The sequence below is a fragment of the Athene noctua genome, chromosome 3 (assembly GCF_965140245.1).
Source record: "Athene noctua chromosome 3, bAthNoc1.hap1.1, whole genome shotgun sequence".
Taxonomy (NCBI): domain Eukaryota; kingdom Metazoa; phylum Chordata; class Aves; order Strigiformes; family Strigidae; genus Athene; species Athene noctua.
In genome coordinates, this window is record NC_134039.1 from 88,575,732 (window position 1) to 88,601,773 (window position 26,042).

A 26,042-nucleotide genomic window follows, 5' to 3' on the forward strand; every position below is an offset into this window, starting at 1 on the left:
GTGGAATGAGAGTGTCTTCTCCTTTAAGGGTATCCCGTCAAGTACCCTCTCAGTGCAAAACAGAAAGGGGTAATAACAAAAGGAAGAAGCCACAGAAGAACATTCAAGGACACCAACCTAACCACCAAACCTGGTCAGACACGCTAATTGATGGAGGCATGTGAGAGGGTGAGAATGTTTATTCCAGCAAGTTTATCTGAACAGGGGCCTTGCCAGCTGGGAAACTGAGGGAAAAAGCAGGAAGCCAGAAACAGAATATGCAGAGACACAGACCTGACAAAACAAACATGGAGACAATGACAAGAAACAAACCTCACCCATCATGCTAATTGATGAGCTATCAAGAAAATACAGGCACCACTTTCAGGACTGGAATTTGGAAACTAGGAGAGATCCCAGGTGCGGCGGGCGGAAGAAGCAAGCAGCCGATTCAACGTGAATGATAGAGCAAGCTTCGACTTCATTGAAAGAAATCACCCCTTACATAAGCACTCTACGATAATCATGCACACTACTCACAAATCTATTGGATACGTGTGTGTCAGCTGTGTTGGTAGCTGAGAAGGGCTGGCAGGGCAGGAGATAGGTAGAGGGGTCCCAAATGAAGAAAGTGAGGGTTGGAGCGTGGGTTTTAAGGAGGTGAAGGAGGCAGCCGAAGGCACTGAGCTGCTCGCCTGAGCCAGTGGCAGAACCGCCCCTCCAGCCCCCCAAGAATCGCGTGTTGCAGGCAGCAGAGCGCTCGCTGGCAGGAGCGCGGGGCTCCGCGGCTGCCCCGAGCAGAGACGGAACCTCCCGGGCGCTGCGGTCACCGGCCGAGGACGTCTCCGAGCCCAAGGGGCCGCCTTGCTCTCCCGGCTGGCTGCGGGCTGCGGAGGAACTCTGTGCGGCGTCTCTTACCGAGGGGACGGGCCCTGCCCGGGAGCCTCGTGCGGGTGCAGGGTGAGGGGAGCGGAGCGCTGGCAGCACAGAGGGGAGGGAAGGTGCGAGCAGCACGGCGGAGCGCGCGGGTCACCAGCGGGTCGTCGCTGAGGTGCAGCTCCGCCGCTGGTTCCTGCCGCCCGCGGCCGCCCCTCGGGCACGAAGCAGCTTTCCGTCCGTGCTGCCGGCGCTGCCGCCGCTGCCGGGGCAGAGGAAGGCGAGCCCTGTCCGCCCGGGGCGCAGCTGCCGCCTTGGGACGGTCGGAGGCGGCTGCTCGGGGCGTCGCTTCTGCTCCCGGGAGATGCTCGGAGGGGCGAAACGGGGCGACGGTGCCACCCGGCGGCCGAAGGTCGGTACTGCAGCTCGGGCCGGGCTGGCGGCGCGGCGCGGGCGTGCTCCGTGCTGCCACCGCGCGGTGGAGGTCGGTACCGCAGCCCAAAGCCGCGCCGGCGCTGCCGCCTTCGTGCTCGTTGCTGCCACCCGGTGGCCGACAGCGGGTACTGCAGCCCGGGGTGCGGCTGGCGCCGCCGTCTGGGTGCGCGGTTCTGTCCGGGGGGGCAGCCGGGGGTGGGGGTTTCCCAAGAAGAGGAGGGGCAGGAGGAAGGAAGGAGAAAGAAGCATCTGACCTGTCCAGTTCTCCCGGCAGTGCCGGGAGCGAGAGCCGCGGTGAGTCCCGGGCCCTCGGGGCCCCGTCGCCCCCCTTGTATGCCCCAGTCCCTTCCCGCCCCTCTCTTTCCCATACTGTGATTTTTTTTTTTCTTTTGCTTCTCTATACCTCTTCTTTCTATTCTTCTGTCTTGCTCCCCCTTCCTCTCTCACTTTCTGTCTCTTGTCTTGCTGCTCCCTTTTCTTTTTCTGTCTGCACTTCTGAGGATGAGTTATTTAACAACCTGGCAGAAGGTTGACTAATCAATTCACTTGACAATGAAACTAACTTTTGAGTGTCCTGACAATGAACTACCTTCGTTATAAGACTGAAAACCCTGAACAGGTTAAGAGCCTTTCCCTGAGCAGGTGTAGTCGTAGAAGCATTACATAAGCCCTATTATAAATGTACATTAATCATTAGCAATCAATACCTAATAGGCGTGTTTGGAAAAGCACTAACCTCTGATTTCGGTGTGCAAAAGCAGCATGAAAACCTGCCATTGGTGTACTAGGTTTGTGGAAAAGTCCACCAAGCAGCCAGGCCTGAATAAATACACTCCCTCTCCTGAGCGTGTTAAGATGGGTTTATTGCCCGCTGGGCACGAATCCTCTTTGCAGATAACAGTGTTTTAGCGACCCAGATGGGACGGCTGTAATGCCTTGCCCGGCAGCAACCTTTTGATCGGGGATGCCGTGAGTGCTCTCCCCGACCAGAGTGGGCAAGCAATGCTTACATAAAGAGGTAAGAGACACCCACGTATTCTTTTAGGGGGAGGACTGGAGCTACGGAAGAGGAAGGGAGGAGAGATGGAGAAAGAAGGGTCTGAAGTGGTAAATTTCCCAGGCAGCGCTGAGAGTGAGAGCTGTGGTGAGTCCTGGGACCACGGGGTCCTGTTGCCCCTTCTGTGCATGTGGGCCCTGCCCTGTTGCCCTCTATCCCACACTGATGTGATTTTTTTTTTTCTTCTCTTTGCCTTTGCTCTCCTCTCTCTTCTGTCCTGCTCCCTCTCCCTCTTTCTCTCTCTTCTTCTAGCTCTACCTTTTTCTTTTTCTCTCTATGCTATTGTCCTGCTCTCTTTCCTTTTTTGTCATTTTCTGTCTCTCTCCTGCAGGCTAGCACTGGTTTTTTCCTTTTACAGTTCTTTGTCCTGATTGGCATTGGTCCCTTTTCTCCCATAACTTCTCTTGCCTGCTCCCACATGTTCTTTTCCTCTCTGTGCCTGCATGTGCCACTATGTGTCCCCGACTGCCTATTGCCCTCCCCCCTTCTCCACCTCTCTCTCTTTGTCTCGCTGATGCCCACCCCCCTCATTGTGTCCCCATCCCCATCCTCCACCCTGTTCACCTCACCCTTAAGTTTAGGGGATGCAGCGAGATCAAACTTTAGGCCTGTGCAAGGCTGGGGGCTGTGTGCAGAGACATGCTGGATACCGATAGTGTTGCGAGACTACTATCTTCTGGCCTGAACAGAGGCCTCCTCTGGTCATTTAAAGTATATGTACCAGCAATAAATTACCCTAAACTCCAGCACAAACTGGCCTGGTGGGTTGGCCAGGGGCCAGGGAACAATTGAGACTGCACAGAAGGACAGGGTGAAAAGTTCATCGGCAAGGAAGAGGAGATACTTCATCTATACGACCCCTGCCCAGGAATTTGCAACCACCAAAGGAGCTCAACACGCACACACAAGAGGAGGCGACCTGATTACCACGAGAAGCAAGGGGAGGCGGGGATAACATTATTTTGTAATATATAAACAGGACGAGAGCTGCAAAGGGCACGCATGCTTGTGGAGGAGCGATCCCCCATGCATCCAGTACTGAATAAACATACCTACTTTACAACTTCACAGTTGTAAAGTCATGTTTCCGCAGGTCACCCTCTCTCAGACCCTTTGTGCTGCTCCCTGTCTCAACTGTTGATGGCTTCATCTCTCTCTTGTTTTCTGTTCCTGTCTTTTCTCATGCTCCACCTCTGTCCTTCTCTCCGTTGCTCTTGTTGGTTCCAGGCCAGCATCCTACTCCCTGTTTCTCTCTCTTCCGCAGTCATCTCCTGCTGTCGGGCTCCCTGTCGCTCACCTCTCTTCTAGATGCCTCTGTGCAGCCTCCTCTTTTACCTGATCCCCATCCCTGGCTTGATGCTCTTTCTCCACGTCTCTGCCTGGGTCCTGTCCCTCTTCTCATCTCTCGGTTGCTACTGTTTCTTTCTCCATCACTTCCTCACTGCCTGTCCCTTTTCCCTTCTTCCCTCTGTCCTCCATCCTCTCCCGAACATTTTGTCTGTAGAGCTCCATACCACTGCCCATCCCATTGTTTCTTGCTATATCCCCCTGCCCAGTTCAGTGTCCCATTATTTCTTGTGTTGTGCTCCCTGGCTTTTTTCAAATTCTGCAGCCCAGCCATGGTTTTAATTTCTCTCTCTAGTTGTCCTGATCTCTGTGTGTTTTTCTCTCTCATTTCCTCAGCCACTCCAGCTTGTTCTGTACCTTTTGTATCACACTCACTCCTCATTTCTCTCTCTGTCCTTCTGTTCTGCTCCTCGCTTATCAGTTTCTCTTTCCTCTGTCCTACTCCTGCACATTGTGTGTGATTGTTTTGCCAATTATTAGGCCCAGCATAAAGGACACAGCCATCATAAAAATGAACCAATAACCAAATTGTATTTGATACAAAAGGGTCAGTCCATGGGTGAGCACTGGGGGTACAAACAAGTCAGATTATACATAATTGACATCAATCCCACTGACCCCAACAATGACACCGCACGACCAGCAATGGGTGGGATAACTGGTGACATGCAGTCTCCCATAGAACGGACAGGAAACAACCGAGTCAACAAGCCAAACACACGAGACCAAGGAAGCCACAGACTGAATCTCTGCACAGCCCGCGTTTACAAGAGCCAGACCTGCCTGGAGCCCAGTCCCAGGGAGGCAGGAGGTCCTTCCCCAGCAGGGAACTCTGCACAGGGCATCCCCCTCACACACAGACACTGCCCCTCCTGCAGGGGTCCCAGCTGTTATCCCTGCTGGGACCCCTGACCTTGGGTTACTCGCTGCGGGACCCCTGGGGCTCCTTTACCCCATGGCTCTGGCTGCCAGGAGAAGCTTAAAGGGAAACTCACCCCCTTTGGGAAGGGCTGGGGGAATCACCCCTATGTCAACTTTAATTTGGGGTTGGAGTAGAAACCCCAGCATTTCAGTGATCGAGTGAGGTTCTGTGTCTAGCAGGCCTCATCTCGTAAGAGCTGTGAGACACCTACATCTTCTCATAAGTGGAGGACAGCCAGGCACCTGGAGCTGTAGAAGAGGAAGGGAGAAGGCAAAGAAAAGGAAGAGCCTGACCTGGCAAATTCTCACGGCAGCGCTGAGAACACGGTAAGTCCCGAGCTCTTGGGCCCCTCTCATCCCTCTTGTGTGGCCTGGTCCCTCCCTGTCTTTCTCCTAGACTCCTCTCTTTCTGGTGCTGCTCAACTTTTTTTGCTCACCTGTATCTTCCGTCTTGCTTGGAGCATCTCCCTGTCCCCATCTTGTAGGTCTTCCCTTTCTCTGCCCTGTACCCTGCCGCTCTTGTTGCCTTTCTCCATCCCTCTCTGTCCAGCTCCCTGTTCCTATTGATGCCCCTTTCTTCTTCCTGCACCCGCTGCTGTTCCCTGCGATCTCCATCTCTCTCTTTCCTGCTCCCTGTCCCCCGTTTTTCATTCCTACCTCCGTCCCTCATAGCCTGTCTGGCCTTTTTCCTCGGTGTCTTTCTCTCTGGCTGACTCCCTTCTGCTGTTTTTCATTTCCTCCCTATCCATCTTGTTGCCCATCGCTCTTTTGTCTTCTCTCTCTCCATGTGTCGCTGTCTGTCTTCCAGTCACTGTTCTTTAATTCCTCCCTCTTCCCTGTAGCTTGCTGCTATTTTTTTTTTTCCCTGTTCTCCATCATGCTCTGTCAGGTGCCCTGTCCCTGTTTATCAATTCCTCCCTCTGCCCTGCGGTCTGTCTCTTTTCACCATTTAATTTTTGCCTCGCTCTCTCTCTGTCTGGCTCCTTGTGCCGGGTCTGTGAATTCCTTCCTCTGTGCCCCGTACCCCCTGTGATCTTTGCTGCTTTGTGGCCTGTTTCTGGCTGGCGCTCTGTTACTATTCAGTAATTCCTCTCTCGATGCCTTGTAGTCTATTGCTTTTGTCTTTTCTCCATCTCTCTGTCTCTGTTTCCCCTGTTTTAGAATACACCCCCCCACCCCCACCCCCCTTCTTTCTGTATGCATCAGGATTAGTTTTTGGCTCCAGGTCTCTCTTTTTCTGTGTCTCTGTCCCTGTTTCCTAATTCTTCCTTCTCTGCCCTGTCACATGTAGCAATGTGATTTGTTTTGTGTTCCTTCCCATGGTTTGCTGTCCTGACTCCCCATCGCTGTTGCTTTTTCCTCCCTCTGTGCCCTGTTCTCTGGAGCTTTTTGGTCTTTCTTCCATCTTGCTTGGTCTAGCTCCTTGCTCCCCCCTCCCTTTTTTTTCCCCTCCATGTCTGTTGTGCCACCCATCTCAGCTTTTCTTTCTGCATCTCTATGCTGCTCCTCATCCTTCTTTGTTGGTTTCTGTCCTGCTCCTCCTTCCTCTTTCTGCTGCCTGTTTTCTTCTCTCCCTGCTGCTTTTTTTTCTGCATATCCACGCTGGGTTCCCTGTCCCCATCCTCTCACCGCCCCATCGCTCATCTCTTGTTTTCTCTCTACCCCTGTACTAGTCAGCTAGCTGCCACCTTTCTTCTGTCTTCTTGTGTCCTGCATCTTTCTCCTCATGTTTGGCAGTTTCCAGCTCTGCCCAGCAGCTTGTTGCTCCAGGAACCGACTGACTGTTCCCGGCTGGACTGAGGAGCGTGGCTCCGGGAACAAGCGCCAAGGTGTGCCAGGGGCAGGGGCAGCATTAGGGGCCCTGAGCCCCGGAGCAGACTCACTCCCTTCTGGGACTTGTTCTGTGTGTGACTGAATAAACACTTGCTGGCTGCCGGCTGCCTTTTGTGCTTCCTTTGCCCCAGGTGAGGGGCTGGGAGGGGTGATGATGCTCTGTGGGGGTGGGTGATGGCCTCCAGCTGTGGGCTGGGGCTGGAGGGGCCCCAGGTGTGGGCAGTGAGGCTGATGGCAGCGGCCCCTCCCTGTAAAGGGCTTGCTCCGGGTGGAGGGGCGGGTGCTGCTGTTAAGAGCAAGGCAGCCGTCGGAGGGGTCGGTGTCAACCAAGGGAGGAGCAGAGCAGTCGCTGAGCATTGCTGGGCCCTGGCTGCACCGAGGGAGAAGGTGAGTGGAGCCGTGCCATCAGCTGGCAGCTCCTGGGGAGGATGGCGGTGCCTGCAGGGTGGCAGCGTTGGAGGTGGTGGCAGGGGCTGCCCCGAGCCGGTGGTGAGGCTTCTGGGTGCACTGGTGGGGGTTCGGAGGGGTGAGCAACGGTGTTGCTGCAGGGTCAGAAAGCAGAGAAAACTGCCTCTCGCAACCCAGCGGGAGCTGTAGTCCTGGCGTGTGGGGTTTCTGGCCAGCCGCGTTGGTTCCCTGGGTCACGCTGGGATGCGGGGTCTTACAGCGCTTGGCGTGCAGGCGGCCGTGCCGCGTTGGCCAGCGCGTGCCAGGAGCTGTAGGTTCTGCAGACTCGGCTGCCAGGCAGCCGCACCGCTCGTGGGCGCCCGTGCCGCGGCCCCTGTGGCGCAGCACGAGGGATAGTTTTGTTGCCGCTTTCACGTGGATTCCCGGGGGCTTCCAGCTGCTCCCCACCAAGCGTCGTGCCCGTTCCTCGAGAGCGTGTGCGCAGTGACGTGCCGCTCGGCCGCCGCTCGCGCGGGGGGTGGCGCTCGCCTGCGCTCACCGCCGCTGCCTGGCAAACGCCACACGGTGCTGTCGGTGGGCGACACAGAGGTGGCCCCGTGCCCCACGCTGCCGCCCGCCAGCAACGTCAGTGCGATGCTCTGATGCCCGTGGGGGGGTGCGGCCACGCTCGGTGCCCCCTCCTGGTAAGGAAATGCCGCCGCCGCCCCACGTCACGCTGCTGGCGGGCGCTCGGTGCGCGAAGGGCAGGACTGCAGCGCCGGCCCCGCACAGGTGTGCGGCACCGCCAGAGCCGCCTTCCTGCTGCCGCAGCGTGAGGCTTGCTGGGCGTGATTCCTGGGGGTGGGCGAGGGCCGAGGCCGCCGGTGAGGCCGGCCCGCCCCTTTGGCAGGTGTGGGGGCCCCTCCTGCCCGCTGGCCACACGGCAGCGGTGGGGCAGGAAGCTTCACACCGCCTGCTGTGTCAGGCCTCGGCTCTCCTGGAGGTGATCCGGGCCGGGGGAGCCCCAGGGAGTTACCCGAAGGCTGGGACAAAGGCAGAGGGGAAGAAGATGGGTGTCCCCCGGGGGTTGGTGCCGGGTGCCTCCCCAGCTTGCCAGAGCTCCCCTTGAGCTGGCACTGGCCTCGCCCGCACCGTGTCCTGGCCCCAGGTCTCACACCTCTACCCTGAAGCCCGTCCCGTAGCCCCAGGTCACCCCCGAGCCCCGCGGGGATGGCGGCAAGCCGGCCCTTGGCACCTCCGCAGGAGCCCCTGTGGAAGGGGGGCTCCGGCCAGGGGCGATCTATGGTAATAACGGCAGTCGCTTCACCTTCTCCCAGAGGCCTCACCGGGGCCGTGCTTGCCTGTTCCTTCCCTGGGGATGCTGTCGACTGGACCCACTTCAGAACTGTGTGGGGTTCTCTGCCTGCCCTTGTGCTCCTCGCAGCAGAGAGGTGAGAAGGGACAGGCCCCTGGGACGTTTTCTGGCTGTGGACAGGAGCTGTCACAGCTGAAGCTGCAGAGGCCTGAGAAAGGGAAAGAAGAAAATCAAGGGCATGTGGGCAGCAGCTGCCTTCCACTGCAGGAAGAGAGAGCCTGCCTCTCTGGGAGAGGAAGGAGCCCTCTGCACAGTCCGCAGGGCCGGACCACCAGCATGGGCCCAGGGTCTGTGCGCATCACCCGGAGTGTGGTACGGCCATGCAGGGAGGGAGCGAGGCTTCGTGTGCAGGAAGCTGTGTCTTGTAAGAGCTGAGAGACACCCGCGTGTTCTTTGAGGTGGAGGGCAGCTGAGCGACTGCACCTCCAGAAGAGGAAGGGAGGAGAGAAGGAGAAAGAAGGGTCTGAATTGGCAAATTTTTCTTGGCAGCGCTGAGAGCGACAGCTGCGGTGAGTCGCGGACCCTCGGGGCCTTGTTGTCCGTCTTGTATGTTTTGGGATCTCCCCTGGCCCCATCTCTATCCCATGGTGCTGTGATTTTTTTTTTTTTTTTTTTCCCTTTACCTCTGCTCTCCTTCTTCCCTGCTCCCACTCCCTCTTGTGTCTTCTTCAGGCTTTCCCTTTTTCTTTTTTCTATATGCCTTGGTCCTGCTCCCTCTCCTTCCTTTTTGTCATCCTCTGTTTCTCTCCTGTAGCCTAGTGCTATTTTTTTCCTTTGCAATTCTTGGTCCAGGTCAGCTTTGGGGTCTCTTTCTGCCCACAGCTTTCTCTGGCCTGTTCCCGGGCATTCTTATCCTCGCCGTGCCTGTCTGCCGTTCCATATCCCTGCCTCCCTATTTCCCTCCCTCCTTGTCTTCCTGCCTCTATGCTGTGACCTCGCTCATGCCTCCCCTGCTCCTGTATCTCCCTGTCCCCGTCCTCCACCCTGTTCACCTCGCCCTCTCTCAGACCTTCTGTGCTGCTCCCTGTCTCGACTGTTGATGGCTTCATCTCTCTCTTTTGTTCTCTCTTCCTGCCTTCTCTCATGTTCCACCTCTGTCCTCTCTGTTCCTCTTGTTGGTTCCAGGCCAGCATCCTACTGCCTGTCTCTCTCTTCCGCAGTCGTCTCCTGCTGTCCAGCTCCCTGTCGCTCACCTCTCTTCTAGATGCCTCCGTGCTGCCTCCTCTCCTTGCTGATCCCCCCGCCCTGCTCCCCATCGCTGCCTTGGCGCTCTTTCACCACACCACTCCTGCCCTAAAATACTCGCCCTGTAAATGCCGACCCCACCAATACTGCCCCCCCCCAGGCTCCCCACAGAAACGATCCCCTCAAATACCCTACCCTGAAACACTTCCTGTAAAATAGTCCCCTCTAAAAAGTCCCCCAGCAAATAATCACGTGGAAATGCTCTGACCTCAAAATATACCCCTGCAGAATAATACTCCTGCTGCCCCTGCACCCCCAGCAAAATAATAATCCCCCCCTAGAAATAAGAATTCCCCCCCCCCCGAAATGATTGTCCCCCAATAATACTCCCCCACCCCTGCAAAATAACAATACTTCCGCCTGTGAAATACAGCTCCGCCACTGAAATGATACTGCTGTGAAAAATCCCCACCCCTCATGCCGCCCTTCCTTCCCCCGCCCACCCGGTAGAATAATGCACCCTTCCAAATAATACTCGCCCAATAATACCCCCAGAAATGTTACACCCACCCCCCTGTGGAATACTACTACCTCTCCCAGTGAAATAATGTACTCCTTTCCCCCCCCCTAATGCTCTCTCTGCCCCCTGCTGAAGTAAGGCTCGCCCCCCCAAGCAAAATGACTCTTCTCCCATCATGTGAAATGTTGCTATCGCCCTGCAAAATAATACCCAGTACTCCCACACACACAGACTGATGTAATGCTACCCCCAATAATATTCCCCCTCCCGTACTCCACCCTCCCCCTCATTATAAAACTCTCTGCCCCCCAGAAATACGGTTTACCCCTGTCTGCACAAAATGCCTCCCCCCTGGTATAACACTCCCCCCCCAATATACAAATTACCTTTGAGATGAAGCAAGATAATGCTGCGCTCCTGCGAAATACCACTCCACCACGGCCTGCTAAATACATCTTCCCCCCACATCTCACAAAATAAGATACTTCTAAGGTCTGCTTCCTTGCAGTCTTTCAAACATTTTGGTGCTTCTGCCCTGATTTGGCCTCCAATTACTCTTAATTTCGGCTTCTTTTTTTTCTGGCCTCGGCTTTTTTTTCTGGCCTCGGCTTTTTTTTCTGGCCTCGGCTTTTTTTTCTGGCCTCGGCTTTTTTTTCTGGCCTCGGCTTTTTTTTCTGGCCTCGGCTTTTTTTTCTGGCCTCGGCTTTTTTTTCTGGCCTCGGCTTTTTTTTCTGGCCTCGGCTTTTTTTTCTGGCCTCGGCTTTTTTTTCTGGCCTCGGCTTTTTTTTCTGGCCTCGGCTTTTTTTTCTGGCCTCGGCTTTTTTTTCTGGCCTCGGCTTTTTTTTCTGGCCTCGGCTTTTTTTTCTGGCCTCGGCTTTTTTTTCTGGCCTCGGCTTTTTTTTCTGGCCTCGGCTTTTTTTTCTGGCCTCGGCTTTTTTTTCTGGCCTCGGCTTTTTTTTCTGGCCTCGGCTTTTTTTTCTGGCCTCGGCTTTTTTTTCTGGCCTCGGCTTTTTTTTCTGGCCTCGGCTTTGTTCCCGTCTCTTGCAGCTTTTCCGCACTTCCTTTATTCGTGCCTTGATGTGCTCTTTGCACAATCACACGGAATGACGGTTTTGAACCTGCTGAAGGCTCAGTCTCTCTGTTTTGCGGAGGAATCGCTCTGTAACTGTGGAGTCACAAGGCGGGTATGTTCATCCAGCGCCGGGCGCATGGGGGATCGCTCCACCACAAGCATGCGCGTGGTTTGCAGCTCCCGCCCGGCTGATCTGTCGCAGAATAGTGCACGTTCACAGAACGCCCGTACATACACATAGCCTACCCCCGCCTCCCCTCGCTCCTCACGGCAATCAGGTCTCCTCCCCTTGTGCCTGCGCCATGAGCTCTTCAAGTTCCGGGCAGGGGTTGCAAATTTCTGGGCAAGGGTTCTATAGATGAAGCACCTCTTCTTCCTCGCGGATGAACTTTTCACCCTGTTCCTCTGCGCAGCCTCAGTTGTTCCCTGGGCCCTGCCCAGACCGCCAGGCCAGTTTGTGCTGGAATCTCGGGTGATTTGTTGCTGGAACATACAACTTCATGGACCAGAAGAAACTCCTCTTCAGGCTAGGAGATTGCAGCCTAGCGATGTGATCAGCACCTGGTATGTCTTTGCAAACAGCCCCATACGCCTCCTTTTGTTATTGCACAAGTCTTGCACCATCAATCTTAAGATTATTTAGACTCCCCATCTCACTTTCCTAGTACAAACTCGTGCCCAGCTCCCGTGCCCTTCCCTTCTGCTCCGTGGGCCTTTCCCTTTCAGCTTGTAGCCCGTCCCGATCCCTCTCCCTTTCTCAATCTCTTGCTCTCTCATGCCTTCAATCCCTCTGTCTTCTTGACCGTCCCTTGCTCTCCCTCCTTCCCACCTTCCTTTCCCCCCACAGGTGATTTCTCTCTGTCTTTCTAGTCTCGACCCATCATTACCTCTCTTCCTCTGTCTTGCTCCGTGATCCTGTTTTGCTTCCAACATATGCCTGTAGATCCCCCCCCCCCCCCCTTTTCTAAGTGATTTCACCGTCTCTAATTCCACCAGGGCCTCTCATCCCTTTTTGGCTATCCAGCCCTTTTCAAACACTAATGCCCATCAGAGCGTGCACCTCCTTCCGGCATCTCCGCCTTCCTGGCAGAAATTTGCCCTGTGGCGTCTAGGCCTCCACTTTCCTGCAGCCTGTCAGTCATTTTGTTCATTCCACCACATTTTGGCCTCTACTTTTTCCTGCCCTTCACTTACGCCAACTCTGCCTGCCTCCCTGCCTGCCTGCCTCCCTGCCTGCCTGCCTCCCTGCCTGCCTGCCTCCCTGCCTGCCTGCCTCCCTGCCTGCCTGCCTCCCTGCCTGCCTGCCTCCCTGCCTGCCTCCGGCAGCCTGCGTCCCTCCGCTTTCGGCACACCCCCCACGCGGAGAGGACAATGAGGACACTCGAGTTGATGGATGGGGACCGACCCCGAGCTTGGCAGCTTTTCTTAGGGTGAGGAGCCGAGTCCCTTCACCGTTTTGCTTTACGGGAGGGACCGGTTTCTCCCGTTCGCCCTCGGTGCCTGCGGGTCCGAGCCCCGCGGAGTGAGGAAGTGAAGGGTGCGGGCGGGCGGCCGCCGCGCCGGGGAGGGCGAGTGGGCGGGACCAGGGCGGGAACGGCGCGCGCCGACGTGAGGGGCGGAGCTTTCGCCTGAGGCGAAGGGCGGGAACGGCGCGCGCAGCAGTGAGGCGCCGCGCGGCCGCCTGAGGCGAAGGGCGGGAACGGCGCGCGCAGCAGTGAGGCGCCGCGCGGCCGCCTGAGAGGAGCGGGAGCGGCGCCCCCGGAAAAGGCTGCTCGGCGATCGGCGCCGCCTCGGCGGGGACCTCATCGGCTCGGCTCGGCTCGGGGCGGGCGGGGGTGGACCCGAGTCGCCTGTGCGGGGGCGAGCGCCATTGTCTGAGGGGCTCAGGAGAGTCCTGGACCCGCCAGGCGCGGCAAGGTGCCTGGAGCAGACGAGTGCCCGGCGCGGTCGTCCCTGCAGGAAGTGCTGGAGCAGCGGCTCTGGTGAGAAAAGCCGATCTGTGAGGTTTTTTTTCGGGGGGGAAGGGGGGGTTGGAGGGCGGCCGGGGTTCGGGTGGTGCTGTGGGCACTTCTCGCCGGGGACAGGCGTCCTTCTCAGACCTGACGGCAAACTACTGCCCTTGCAGCAGCTGGTGGCAGAGAAGGGAGAGATGTCCACTGCGTGTGGAAGGACCTGCGAGGCAAGAGCGAGCGGGAGGAGCAGCGGAGGAAGGCTGGGCAGCAAGAGGAAAGAGAAGGGCGCTCTGAACAAAGCGCCGCTGTGAGGGGCGGAGCGGTCGCCTGAGGGGGACCTGCCCGGGGAAGGGGCGAGCAGGAGTCGAACCTGCCTGGGGAAGTACCGGATCGACTTGGGAACGGGGGGGGGGGGACGGGACGGGAGGCGCCTTGGAGAGGGGGTCGGTGTCGTCGCCTCGGCGGGGGGGGGGGTGGAGCAGTGTCGTCGCCTCGGCGGGGGAGGGGGGGGGGAGCAGTGTCGTCGCCTCGGCGGGGGAGGGGGGGGAGCAGTGTCGTCGCCTCGGCGGGGGAGGGGGGGGAGCAGTGTCGTCGCCTCGGCGGGGGGGGGGGGGGGGGAGCAGTGTCGTCGCCTCGGCGGGGGAGGGGGGGGGAGCAGTGTCGTCGCCTGGTGGGGGGAAGTGGGGTGGTGTCATCACCTGGCGGGGGGAGTGTCGTCAACGGCGGGGGGTGGGGGAGCGGAGCTTCCTCAGGACCGGTGAGAGGGGACTGGAGCTGCCTGAGGAGGGACGGCCATCGCCTCAGGGGCGGTGGAGGGTCCAAGCCTCGCTGAACGCGGCCAGGAGCCCGGAGGAGAAAAGCGCCCGTCGTAGACATCCCTGCAGGAAGTGCTGGAGCATGGACTGGGTGAGGAAAGCCAATCTGTGAGTTTTTTTCGCAAGGAGGGGGGATGGTGGTGGTGGTGGGAGGGCTGCCAGGATTCGGGTGGTGCTGTGGCCAGCTCTCGCCGGGGACCAGCATCGCTCTCGGACCTGACGGCATCCTCCTGCCCTTGCAGCAGGCGGCGGAGCGGCGTGGAGGTCTCCGTCCTGTACCCCTGCAGGCCAAGAGGGAGTGGGACGAGGCGCGGAGGAAGTCTGGGCAGCAAGAGGAGGAAGGAGAAGGGCGCTCTGGGCAAAGGGACCTCCCTGTCACCGGGGCTGTGGTCGCACCAGCGTGTCGCCAGGACCTTCGGTGCCCTGGCCGGCTTTGTGCCGGGTGACCCCCCTGTAAGCAGGGCTCGGGTCTTTGGGTTTTTGCCGGCCTTTTGCCACGTCACCCCGTGGTCAGGCTGCCGGGCAGGTGGCAACCCTCTAAGGGGGGTGAGCGGCGCCGTCTCTGCGGCCGGGGCGGGAAGCGGAGCTCCTGAAGCGCGCCGTGGTGGTGAGCCGCAGCCAGGCCGGCTGGCCTGTAACTTGGGCGCGGGGGGGGGCCTGGCAGCGGGGCCGGGGCCTCTGCTCTGTCCTCCGGGTGGGGGAGCTGGGGCCTGGCTGCGCCTTCCTTCCGAGCACCAGCTCCTCGAGAAGCAAGACAAGGCATCGTGAAGGAGCTGCGAGGCCAGAGCGAGGGAGAGGAGGAGCGGCGGGCTGAAGAGAGGGCTGGGGGGAGAGGCGGGAGCTCAGGGCAAAGGGGCCTCCCCACGGCACCGTTGCCGGCACCTTTGGTGCCCTGGCCGGCTTTGTGCCGGGTGACCTCCCTGTAAGCAGGGCTCGGGTCTCTGGCCTTTTGCCCCCTTGCCCCGACGGTTTGGCTGCCCGGAGAGAGGGGCGACCCTGTAAGGAGAGAGCGGCACCGTCCCCGCACCGAGGGGCAAATGGGGCTCTCTGGCCCCCAAGCCCGCCCTGTAGGCAGGGGAGGGCTGTTTCCCCGGCCCTGGCGGCTTTCTGCCTGCTGGCGGCCTGGCCAGCGTGACCCCCTGGAGTCGGGGCGCGTCGCGGCACTTGTCCCTCGGTCCCCCGCGAAGGCCCGTGGCACGTTGAGTCCCTCTGGGCTCCGTGCGTCCGGGGGGGCAGGTCCGAGGCTCTGCTCTCTTGCTCGCGGGAGGGGACGGCTCCCCAGACATTGGCTGCACAGAGCTCGCTCTCTCTCCTGGGAAGTTTTCTTTCCCCCTGTCCGTGTCCGTGTGCCTGCCTGTGTCCGCGTCGGTGCGAGTGAGCGAGTGAAGGAGCTTCTTGTTTAGGCCCCCGTTGAAATCGCTGCAGCGTACTTAGCTTAAACTTCCCGGGAGGGAAAGAGGGGCTCTGTGCAGCAACAGGGGGTCGGTCCCCGCTGAGCCCGCGAGCGGAGGGCGAGTCCCGGCTGGCCCCTCCTTTCCAAGGACGGAGCCAAGCCGCGCGGTCGTAGCACGGCCGACGCGTGACCCGCCCGCTCTCTGGGCCTGGGTGGCTGCCTGTCCTGCTGGCGACCTGCCAGCGTGCCGGCCCCGTACTCGGGGCGAGTGCCACGAGCCGTGGAGCCCTCTGACCCGACGGCCCTGTAAGCGGGGTTGTGCCCGTCCCCCGCCCTCGGCAGGAGGAGCGGGTAGCGAGCGGGCGTCTGCGGCCCCCGGCCTTCGAGGGCAAAGGCTCAGCAGTTGTGTCCCCTTCACCGAGAACCGCGGTAGCCTCTAGAAACGCAGGGAACGGCCCTGAGCCAAGTACCTGCCCCAGAGTCCTCGAGACCCTCCCAGAGTTGCCCAGGACGCTCTTGTCCCACAGCAGCCGTGGGACAGGGAGGGCCCTTTGCCCGCAGCCCCTTTCTCTTTCCCCGGTTTCAGCGTGCCGCTCCTCCTCTCGCTTGCCCTCGCCTCGTAGTTTCTTCCGCAGGCCACGGATGCCTCTTCCTTCTTCCTTCTCCGGGAGCTGGTGCCTGGAAGGACGGCGCGGTCGGGCGCCAGCTCCTCTGCCTGGACGACGGGGAAGCCGGCCGCCTGAGGGACCTTCCCTCAGCGTGCTCTGGCCCCCGGCCCTCCCTCCTCCCTCCTGCCCCCTGCCCCGGCCTGAGCCGCCTCAGACCCCATTTTCTCACCTGGTGGTGCCCGGCGGCCTGGGGGCTTAAAGCATAGAGGGAGAGGGGACGGGGGTACGGCAGGGCAGGGGGAGATTTAGGGGGACAGGCAGCACGGGTGGGCCTCAGCCGCCAGCCCCTTACAACCAGCTGCTCCGCAGTGACGCGGCAGCTTCTCCCAAGCGATGAGGAACCCCCCTCGGGAAGTTCTGCTTCCCCAGCCCCCAGAACCTCTTGGGAAAGGGCCGCTGCTGCCGATTCACCTGCCTTCAGGGCAGACAGCGCCCAGCACTCTCGATAGTGCTTGGCTGGCGCCTTGTGTGGGGTGGCGGCCCTGTTAGCGGGGTGCGGGTCAGGGCGCCCCTGTAGCGGAGAGGAGGGGCCTCGTGGGCCTTTGGGACCGGGGCTGCCCTGTAAGTCGGGGCCTGGCCCGTGCCCTGCAGTCCCGGGCACTTTGCAGTCCCGGCAGCGGCTCGAGCCCCCTGTAAGCAGGGGCGCAGCCTCGGTGGCCGCCGCTCTGCATGCCCAGCTCCATTTGCCCAGAGTGCCCGACTCCGAGCCCAGCTCCAGCGCCGGCCGCGACTCCACATGTGGCAGCACCGGAGCACCGATTGGGTAAGAAAAGCCGATCTGTGAGGTTTTTTTTTTGGGGGGGGGGGGGGGGGGGTATAGAGGAATAGTGGTGTGGGAGGGCGGCCGGGGTTCGGGTGGTGCCGTGTCAGGCTCTCGCCGGGGACCGTCGTCCCTCTCAGGCCTGACGGCACCCTCCTGCTCTTGCAGCACTTGGTGGTGGAGAAGGGAGAGACATCCACCGCATGCGGAAGGCCGTGCAAGGCAAGGGTTAGCAGGAGGAGCAGCGAAGGAAGTCTGGGCAGCAAGCGGAAGAAAGAGAAGCGCGCTCTGGGCAAAGCGCCGCTGTGAGGGGCGGAGCGGCCGCCTGAGGGAAAGGGGAGCGCAAGTCGGCGCTGCCTCAGCAAGAAATGGATCGACTCGGGGCCGAGGGATTGGAGCCACCTTGGCAGGGGATCAAAGCTGCTGCAGGGTGGGGGGCCAGTGCCGTCGCCTAGGAGGGGCAGCAGACCTGCGTCAGGGCGCGTGGGGGGGGACTGGAGCTGCATGAGGAGGGACCGCCATCACCTCAGGGGCTGAGGAGGGTCCAGGCCCTGACGGACGCTGCCAGGAGCCGCCGGACGCTGCCAGGAGCCCATTGCAGATGAGAGCCCGTCACGGTCCCTGCACGAAGCACTGGAGCACCGACTGGGTGAGGAAAGCCGATCTGCGAGGTTTTTTCGCGGGGTGGGTGGTGGGAGGGCGGCCGGGGTTCGGGTGGTGCTGTGGCCAGCTCTCGCCGGGGACCAGCATCGCTCTCGGACCTGACGGCATCCTCCTGCCCTTGCAGCAGGCGGCGGAGCAGCGTGGAGGTCTCCGTCCTGTACCGCTGCAGGCCAAGAGCGGAGGAAGTCTGGGCAGCAAGAGGAGGCAGGAGAAGGGCGCTCTGGGCAAAGGGACCTCCCTGTCACCGGGGCTGTGGTCGCACCAGCGTGTCGCCAGGACCTTCGGTGCCCTGGCCGGCTTTGTGCCGGGTGACCCCCCTGTAAGCAGGGCTCGGGTCTTTGGGTTTTTGCCGGCCTTTTGCCACGTCACCCCGTGGTCAGGCTGCCGGGCAGGTGGCAACCCTCTAAGGGGGGTGAGCGGCGCCGTCTCTGTGGCCGGGGCGGGAAGCGGAGCTCCTGAAGCGCGCCGTGGTGGTGAGCCGCAGCCAGGCCGGCCGGCCTGTAACTTGGGCGCGGGGGGGGGCCTGGCAGCGGGGCCGGGGCCTCTGCTCTGTCCTCCGGGTGGGGGAGCTGGGGCCTGGCTGCGCCTTCCTTCCGAGCACCAGCTCCTCGAGAAGCAAGACAAGGCATCGTGAAGGAGCTGCGAGGCCAGAGCGAGGGAGAGGAGGAGCGGCGGGCTGAAGAGAGGGCTGGGGGGAGAGGCGGGAGCTCAGGGCAAAGGGGCCTCCCCACGGCACCGTTGCCGGCACCTTTGGTGTCCTGGCCGGCGCTGCGCCGGGTGACCTCCCTGTAAGCAGGGCTCGGGTCTCTGGCCTTTTGCCCCCTTGCCCCGACGGTTTGGCTGCCCGGAGAGAGGGGCGACCCTGTAAGGAGAGAGCGGCACCGTCCCCGCACCGAGGGGCAAATGGGGCTCTCCGGCCCCCAAGCCCGCCCTGTAGGCAGGGGAGGGCTGTTTCCCCGGCCCTGGCGGCTTTCTGCCTGCTGGCGGCCTGGCCAGCGTGACCCCCTGGAGTCGGGGCGCGTCGCGGCACTTGTCCCTCGGTCCCCCGCGAAGGCCCGTGGCACGTTGAGTCCCTCTGGGCTCCGTGCGTCCGGGGGGGCAGGTCCGAGGCTCTGCTCTCTTGCTCGCGGGAGGGGACGGCTCCCCAGACATTGGCTGCACAGAGCTCGCTCTCTCTCCTGGGAAGTTTTCTTTCCCCCTGTCCGTGTCCGTGTGCCTGCCTGTGTCCGCGTCGGTGCGAGTGAGCGAGTGAAGGAGCTTCTTGTTTAGGCCCCTGTTGAAATCGCTGCAGCGTACTTAGCTTAAACTTCCCGGGAGGGAAAGAGGGGCTCTGTGCAGCAACAGGGGGTCGGTCCCCGCTGAGCCCGCGAGCGGAGGGCGAGTCCCGGCTGGCCCCTCCTTTCCAAGGACGGAGCCAAGCCGCGCGGTTGTAGCACGGCCGACGCGTGACCCGCCCGCTCTCTGGGCCTGGGTGGCTGCCTGTCCTGCTGGCGACCTGCCAGCGTGCCGGCCCCGTACTCGGGGCGAGTGCCACGAGCCGTGGAGCCCTCTGACCCGACGGCCCTGTAAGCGGGGTTGTGCCCGTCCCCCGCCCTCGGCAGGAGGAGCGGGTAGCGAGCGGGCGTCTACGGCCCCCGGCCTTCGAGGGCAAAGGCTCGGCAGTTGTGTCCCCTTCACCGAGAACCACGGTAGCCTCTAGAAACGCAGGGAACGGCCCTGAGCCAAGTACCTGCCCCAGAGTCCTCGAGACCCTCCCAGAGTTGCCCAGGACGCTCTTGTCCCACAGCAGCCGTGGTGACAGGGAGGGCCCTTTGCCCGCAGCCCCTTTCTCTTTCCCCGGTTTCAGCGTGCCGCTCCTCCTCTCGCTTGCCCTCGCCTCGTAGTTTCTTCCGCAGGCCACGGATGCCTCTTCCTTCTTCCTTCTCCGGGAGCTGGTGCCTGGAAGGACGGCGCGGTCGGGCGCCAGCTCCTCTGCCTGGACGACGGGGAAGCCGGCCGCCTGAGGGACCTTCCCTCAGCGTGCTCTGGCCCCCGGCCCTCCCTCCTCCCTCCTGCCCCGGCCTGAGCCGCCTCAGACCCCATTTTCTCACCTGGTGGTGCCCGGCGGCCTGGGGGCTTAAAGCATAGAGGGAGAGGGGACAGGGGTACGGCAGGGCAGGGGGAGATTTAGGGGGACAGGCAGCACGGGTGGGCCTCAGCCGCCAGCCCCTTGCAACCAGCTGCTCCGCAGTGACGCGGCAGCTTCTCCCAAGCGATGAGGAACCCCCCTCGGGAAGTTCTGCTTCCCCAGCCCCCAGAACCTCTTGGGAAAGGGCCGCTGCTGCCGATTCACCTGCCTTCAGGGCAGACAGCGCCCAGCACTCTCGATAGTGCTTGGCTGGCGCCTTGTGTGGGGTGGCGGCCCTGTTAGCGGGGTGCGGGTCAGGGCGCCCCTGTAGCGGAGAGGAGGGGCCTCGTGGGCCTTTGGGACCGGGGCTGCCCTGTAAGTCGGGGCCTGGCCCGTGCCCTGCAGTCCCGGGCACTTTGCAGTCCCGGCAGCGGCTCGAGCCCCCTGTAAGCAGGGGCGCAGCCTCGGTGGCCGCCGCTCTGCATGCCCAGCTCCGTTTGCCCAGAGTGCCCGACTCCGAGCCCAGCTCCAGCGCCGGCCGCGACTCCACGTGTGGCAGCACCGGAGCACCGATTGGGTAAGAAAAGCCGATCTGTGAGGTTTTTTCGGGGGGGCGGGGGTATAGGGCTGTGTGAGGGCGGCCGGTGTTCAGGTGGTGCTGTGGCCAGCTCTCACCCAGGACCGTCGTCGCTCTCGGACCTGATGGCATTCTCCTGCTCTTGCAGCAGTTGGTCGTGGAGAAGAAGGGAGAGACATCCACCGCGTGCAGAAGGACCTGCGAGGCAAGAGCGAGCGGGAGGAGTAGCGGCAGCGGGCCGGCAAAGAGGCGAGAGAAAGCCCTCCTGGGCAGGGGATCTCCCTGTCACCTGGGCTGTGGTCGCCTCAAGCGTCCCTGCCCCTTTGGGGATGTTTTCTTTGCCTCGTGAGCAAGTACTCGGCTCTTGGTAGTTCTCCAGTTTTAGAACCTGCTCCCATTCCACCTGACGATGACCCAACTTCCTGAAGTTTTCTCAAAACTCCTTTCTGTACTTGGATGTGGCTGCACCAGCCGTGGGGAGCGGGAGGGCTCTGCAGCCACCCGCAGCGCCCTTTGAGGCTGCGTGGGATGCCGGGGGAAGAGCAGTCGGGAGCAGGGTTTTGGAGGTGGATTCCCCTGCTCTGAGTGCTTCTCTTTCCGCACCTGTACGGGGAAGGAAGCGGCTGGATCTCAGCCTCTGGAGGAGCACGTTCCTCTTCCCTGCCCCAAAAGGGCGTTTGTGCCCACCCTTTCCCCATCTGTTCAGTGCCGGGGGTGCTCAATCAGATGCTTTCTCCAACTGCGTGTTCCCCATTTAGCTCCTTTTCTGCCCAACTCGGCTTTAACCGCTGCCTGCCACGTGGCGCTGCGCGTGGGATTTGAACCTTTGGCAGCCGCTGGAATGTTTGCGGCGTGTGTTGGTCCTGGCTGCTTGCAAGGGGACTCTCGGGGTGAAGCGCTAAGGCTTGGACCATAGGGCCAAGCCAGAGTTGACTTGTAGACGAGTCCTGTGTATTTTATAACTGTTAACCATTGTGCTAACAGGTATTTTACTAAGTGATAACCAACCACCTATTCCGATGTAAAAAGTGGAAGTATCGAAGCCTGAACAACAGGCCCTGAGCCGAAGCTGCTCACTCAGTATGTCATCGTTAGTGAAAGAGGTGTGGAAGACGTGGCTCTCTTGAATGTACATTTATCTTTCTTTGTGTGGGGATGAAATAACCGGGTCGTGGAGACCGTAGTCTGGCCCTGTGGCCCGACGTGAGCCCTTGCACCTAGTCTGCCTGGGTAAGCAGAGGAGCTCCCTTAGCTTCTCCCCTGAGCCCTGGCCAGGCTCCGGGGGAATCTAATGTGAGATTGAAACCAGATATTTCCGCTCCAAACCAAGGTGCCAGCTCTTCTGGCTTGCCGATTTTGGGGTATAGAAGGGTGGACCCGCTCACAGCGACTTTGGAGGCCTCACCTACGGGTGGACGCACCGCGTAGGGTTTCCCACTTGCCGGGAAAGGCTCTGCAAACCCTCGCTGTAACCGGGGCTGCCTGCGGGTCTGGGTGATGGCAACGGGTGCAGGTGCTGAGGGATCTTTTTTAATCGCTGTTCCCTCTCTCTCAGGCAGTCAGGATTTGATGCGTTACCCTGTATTTTCCTATCTGTGTGAGTGCACTCTTCCGTCTTTCCTGACTGCGTGTTTTCCATATTCTTCTGTTATTTAGTTATTTCTAATAAAATACGCCTGCTCCTTTCACTCCGGTGTCTGAGTTGAATTGATATCCCTAATCAGCAAAACGGGGGGAGATGAGGTGGCGCTTTCCAGAGCCGAGGTCGGTGTCGGTTTGGCTTTGGGCTGAGCTGTAGCCGCCGCGGCGCTAGTTCCTGGCAAGGGGACGGACGGGGGAGCTGTCGGGGCCAGAGCTGCCGTAAATATAATCAGACAGCTTGCTCGGGTTCTCCAGCTCCTAGCGTACGCTCCAGAAGAGCGGCTGAACGCGGGCAGAAATGTTCCTGGATTTATCTGGGTTTTTTTAAAAAACTATTTCTGCTATCACCAGGATTTGAAAAACTAAATTGGATAAATGTGAGTTTAGGAAAAATATCTAACAATACGTGTGCTTTTAATAGTTACTGTACTGGTCTCCCAGGGACCGAAGTTACGCTGTTTCGTCCTTAAAACAACTCTGCGCTCCCGTGTCGCGTTGTCACAGGCTTTCCTCCCCCTTCCACCCGTCCAAAGAGCCCTGAGGCTGCTCTGACCGACACTTCGGTCACCCCGCTGAGTTCTGGGTCACAAGGCGAGACTGCGCTGCCCTGCGCTGCGGCCGTGCCGGAGCTCCTCCCTCTCCGGGGGGTTATAAGATTTGGCAGCGTCGGTCCCGTCGGCCCGCGCACCGGAGCGGTCTCGTCCAGCGGCTGCTCCCGCTGCCCGGGGAAGGTTCCCCCGGCGGGGAGAGGCGACCTGCGGCGTGCGGCTGCGCCGGGCGGCCCCCGGAGTGCGCGTGCGCGGCGGCGGCCCCGCGACCGGAGGACCGGCGGCCCATAGAGCGCGAGCTCGGAGGAGTGACGGGCATCTCCGGCGTTTATTAACGGTGCTGGTCGCTATAGTTACCGGGGGGGGGGGGGGGGGGGGGGAGCGTGGGCCGGGCCGGAGGAGCCGCAGGGGCGGGCAGGGAGGCTGCAGGCAGCGACCCCTCCCTGTCCGGGGCCGGTGCTGGAGGAGGAGCCGGTGCGAGCCGAGGCAGGAGCGGGGCCGGGCGGCTGCGGGGAAAGGTGCGGCGGGACCGGGGGCGGAGGCCGCTCCGCGTCGGGGCCGGGCGGCGGCGGCGCTGCCCGGAGCCGCGCGGGGCTGCGCTCGGCCGGGCTTCCGGGTGCGCGGGCGGCGCGGCGGGAGCCGTAGTCACGTGCAGGGGGCTTCCGGTCGGCCATGTTGGCTCCCCGGGGCACGCCGGGAGCTGCAGTTTCTGCGCTCTCGGTTCCCCGCAGCTGCGGCGCTGGCGGGCGCGCGCGGCACGGCACAGCCCTCGGTACCGGCGCGGCCCGAGACGCGGTTTTGTGGCGGTTTCCCGCGGGCTGCCCGCGGCTCCCCGAGACGCGGTGTGCCCCCCGGCCCGGGGGTGCGCATGCGCGGCCGCGGCGTCTCCCGGGAGTGCGCGTGCGCGGCGGAGGTGAGTGTTGGGGCTGCGGCCGGGCCGGTCCGCGGCAATAAGGGTCCCTGCCGCCTCCGTGCCCCCTCCCGAGGCCGCGCTGGGGCCGCGCGTGTCCGTTCCTGCCCCGGGGATGCCGCCGGCTGCGCCCAGCTCGGGCTGGCGTGGGGTGTCTCTGCCCGGCCTGGCGCTCCTCACGGCTCGGGGGCCAGAAGGGACGGGCGGAGCCGAGCCTTCCCGGCCGTGGGCAGCGGGGCGGGAGCCGCCGCGGCTGGAGCTGGAGGGGCCGGAGAAAGGGAAGGAAGGAGAACGTCAAGGGCATGTGGGCAGCAGCCGCCTCGCCCTGCAGGGGGAGAGCGCCTGCCTCTCCGGGTGAGCGAGGAGCCCTCTGCACAGTCCGCAGCGGGCCGGACCCAGGCGCGGAACGGCCGCGGAGCGAGCGAGCGAGGCTGCGTGTGTCGGAAGCCACGTCTTGTAAGAGCCGAGAGACACCCGCGTATTCTTTTAGGGGGAGGTCAGCCGGGCGAGTGGAGTTTCAGAAGAAGAGGAGGGGCAGGAGGAAGGAAGGAGAAAGAAGCATCTGACCTGTCCAGTTCTCCCGGCAGTGCCGGGAGCGAGAGCCGCGGTGAGTCCCGGGCCCTCGGGGCCCTGTCGCCCCCCTTGTATGTCCCAGTCCCTTCCCGCCCTTCTCTTTCCCATGCTGTGATTTTTTTTTTCTTCTTCTCTATATCTTTTCTTTCTTTTCTTCTGCCTTGCTCCCCCTTCCTCTCTCACTTTCTCTCTCTTGTCTTGCTGCTCCCTTTTCTTTTTCTGTCTGCACTTCTGACTGCTTGTTCTGTACCTTTTGCATCACTGCTCAGTCCATTTCTCTCTCGATCCTTCCGTTCTGCTCCTCACTTCTCGGTTTCTCTCTCTTTCCTCTGTCCTACTCCTGCACGTAGTGTGTGATTGAATGAGGTTCTGTGTCTAGCAGGCCTCATCTCGTAAGAGCTGTGAGACACCTACATCTTCTCATAAGTGGAGGACAGCCAGGCACCTGGAGCTGTAGAAGAGGAAGGGAGAAGGCAAACAGAAGGAGGAGTCTGACCTGTCAAATTCTCCTGGCAGCGCGGAGAACTGCAGTAAGTCCCGAGCTCTTGGGCCCCTCTCATCCCTCTTGTGTGGCCTGGTCCCTCCCTGTCTTTCTCCTAGACTCCTCTCTTTCTGGTGCTGCTCAACTTTTTTTGCTCACCTGTATCTTCCGTCTTGCTTGGAGCATCTCCCTGTCCCCATCTTGTAGGTCTTCCCTTTCTCTGCCCTGTACCCTGCCGCTCTTGTTGCCTTTCTCCATCCCTCTCTGTCCAGCTCCCTGTTCCTATTGATGCCCCTTTCTTCTTCCTGCACCCGCTGCTATTCCCTGCGATCTCCATCTCTCTCTTTCCTGCTCCCTGTCCCCCGTTTTTCATTCCTACCTCCGTCCCTCATAGACTGTCTGGCCTTTTTCCTCGGTGTCTTTCTCTCTGGCTGACTCCCTTCTGCTGTTTTTCATTTCCTCCCTATCCATCTTGTTGCCCATCGCTCTTTTGTCTTCTCTCTCTCCATGTGTCGCTGTCTGTCTTCCAGTCACTGGTCTTTAATTCCTCCCTCTTCCCTGTAGCTTGCTGCTATTTTTTTTTTCCCTGTTCTCCATCATGCTCTGTCGGGTGCCCTGTCCCTGTTTATCAATTCCTCCCTCTGCCCTGCGGTCTGTCTCTTTTCACCATTTAATTTTTGCCTCGCTCTCTCTCTGTCTGGCTCCTTGTGCCGGGTTTGCGAATTCCTTCCTCTGTGCCCCGTACCCCCTGTGATCTTTGCTGCTTTGTGGCCTGTTTCTGGCTGGCGCTCTGTTACTATTCAGTAATTCCTCTCTCGATGCCTTGTCGTCTATTGCTTTTGTCTTTTCTCCATCTCTCTGTCTCTGTTTCCCCTGTTTTAGAATACACCCCCCCACCCCCACCCCCCTTCTTTCTGTATGCATCAGGATTAGTTTTTGGCTCCAGGTCTCTTTTTTTCTGTGTCTCTGTCCCTGTTTCCTAATTCTTCCTTCTCTGCCCTGTCACATGTAGCGATGTGATTTGTTTTGTGTTCCTTCCCATGGTTTGCTGTCCTGACTCCCCATCGTTGTTGCTTTTTCCTCCCTCTGTGCCCTGTTCTCTGGAGCTTTTTGGTCTTTCTTCCATCTTGCTTGGTCTAGCTCCCTGCTCCCCCCCTTTTTTTTTTTCCCCCTCCATGTCTGTTGTGCCACCCATCCCAGCTTTTTTTTTTCTGCATCTCTATGCTGCTCCTCGTCCTTCTTTGTTGGTTTCTGTCCTGCTCCTCCTCCTTCTTTCTGCTGCCTGTTTTCTTCTCTCCCTGCTGCTTTTTTTTCTGCATATCCACGCTGGGTTCCCTGTCCCCATCCTCTCACCGCCCCATTGCTCATCTCTTGTTTTCTCTCTACCCCTGTACTAGTCAGCTAGCTGCCACCTTTCTTCTGTCTTCTTGTGTCCTGCATCTTGCTCCTCATGTTTGGCAGTTTCCAGCTCTGCCCTGCAGCTTGTTGCTCCAGGAACCGACTGACTGTTCCCGGCTGGACTGAGGAGCGTGGCTCCGGGAACAAGCGCCAAGGTGTGCCAGGGGCAGGGGCAGCATTAGGGGCCCTGAGCCCCGGAGCAGACTCACTCCCTTCTGGGACTTGTTCTGTGTGTGACTGAATAAACACTTGCTGGCTGCCGGCTGCCTTTTGTGCTTCCTTTGCCCCAGGTGAGGGGCTGGGAGGGGTGATGATGCTCTGTGGGGGTGGGTGATGGCCTCCAGCTGTGGGCTGGGGCTGGAGGGGCCCCAGGTGTGGGCAGTGAGGCTGATGGCAGCGGCCCCTCCCTGTAAAGGGCTTGCTCCGGGTGGAGGGGCGGGTGCTGCTGTTAAGAGCAAGGCAGCCGTCGGAGGGGTCGGTGTCAACCAAGGGAGGAGCAGAGCAGTCGCTGAGCATTGCTGGGCCCTGGCTGCACCGAGGGAGAAGGTGAGTGGAGCCGTGCCATCAGC

The 26,042-nt window shown here is 60.6% G+C and overlaps 1 long non-coding RNA gene across 7 annotated transcripts; it reads left to right on the forward strand.

Annotated features, from left to right (window-relative positions):
* The first annotated feature begins 1,469 nt into the window (after positions 1–1,469).
* On the forward strand, positions 1,470–25,721 carry LOC141958773 (uncharacterized). 7 transcript variants are annotated; one of them, XR_012633331.1, is made up of 4 exons: positions 1,470–1,584; positions 2,336–2,434; positions 4,796–4,942; positions 6,289–6,540. It is a non-coding gene; the product is annotated as an uncharacterized LOC141958773 (long non-coding RNA). The 7 variants fall into 7 exon arrangements; XR_012633328.1 differs by lacking the exon at positions 6,289–6,540 and adding an exon at positions 25,537–25,721 and having other exon boundaries at positions 1,471–1,584; XR_012633330.1 differs by having other exon boundaries at positions 1,471–1,584; positions 6,293–6,540.
* The last annotated feature ends 321 nt before the right edge of the window (positions 25,722–26,042 follow it).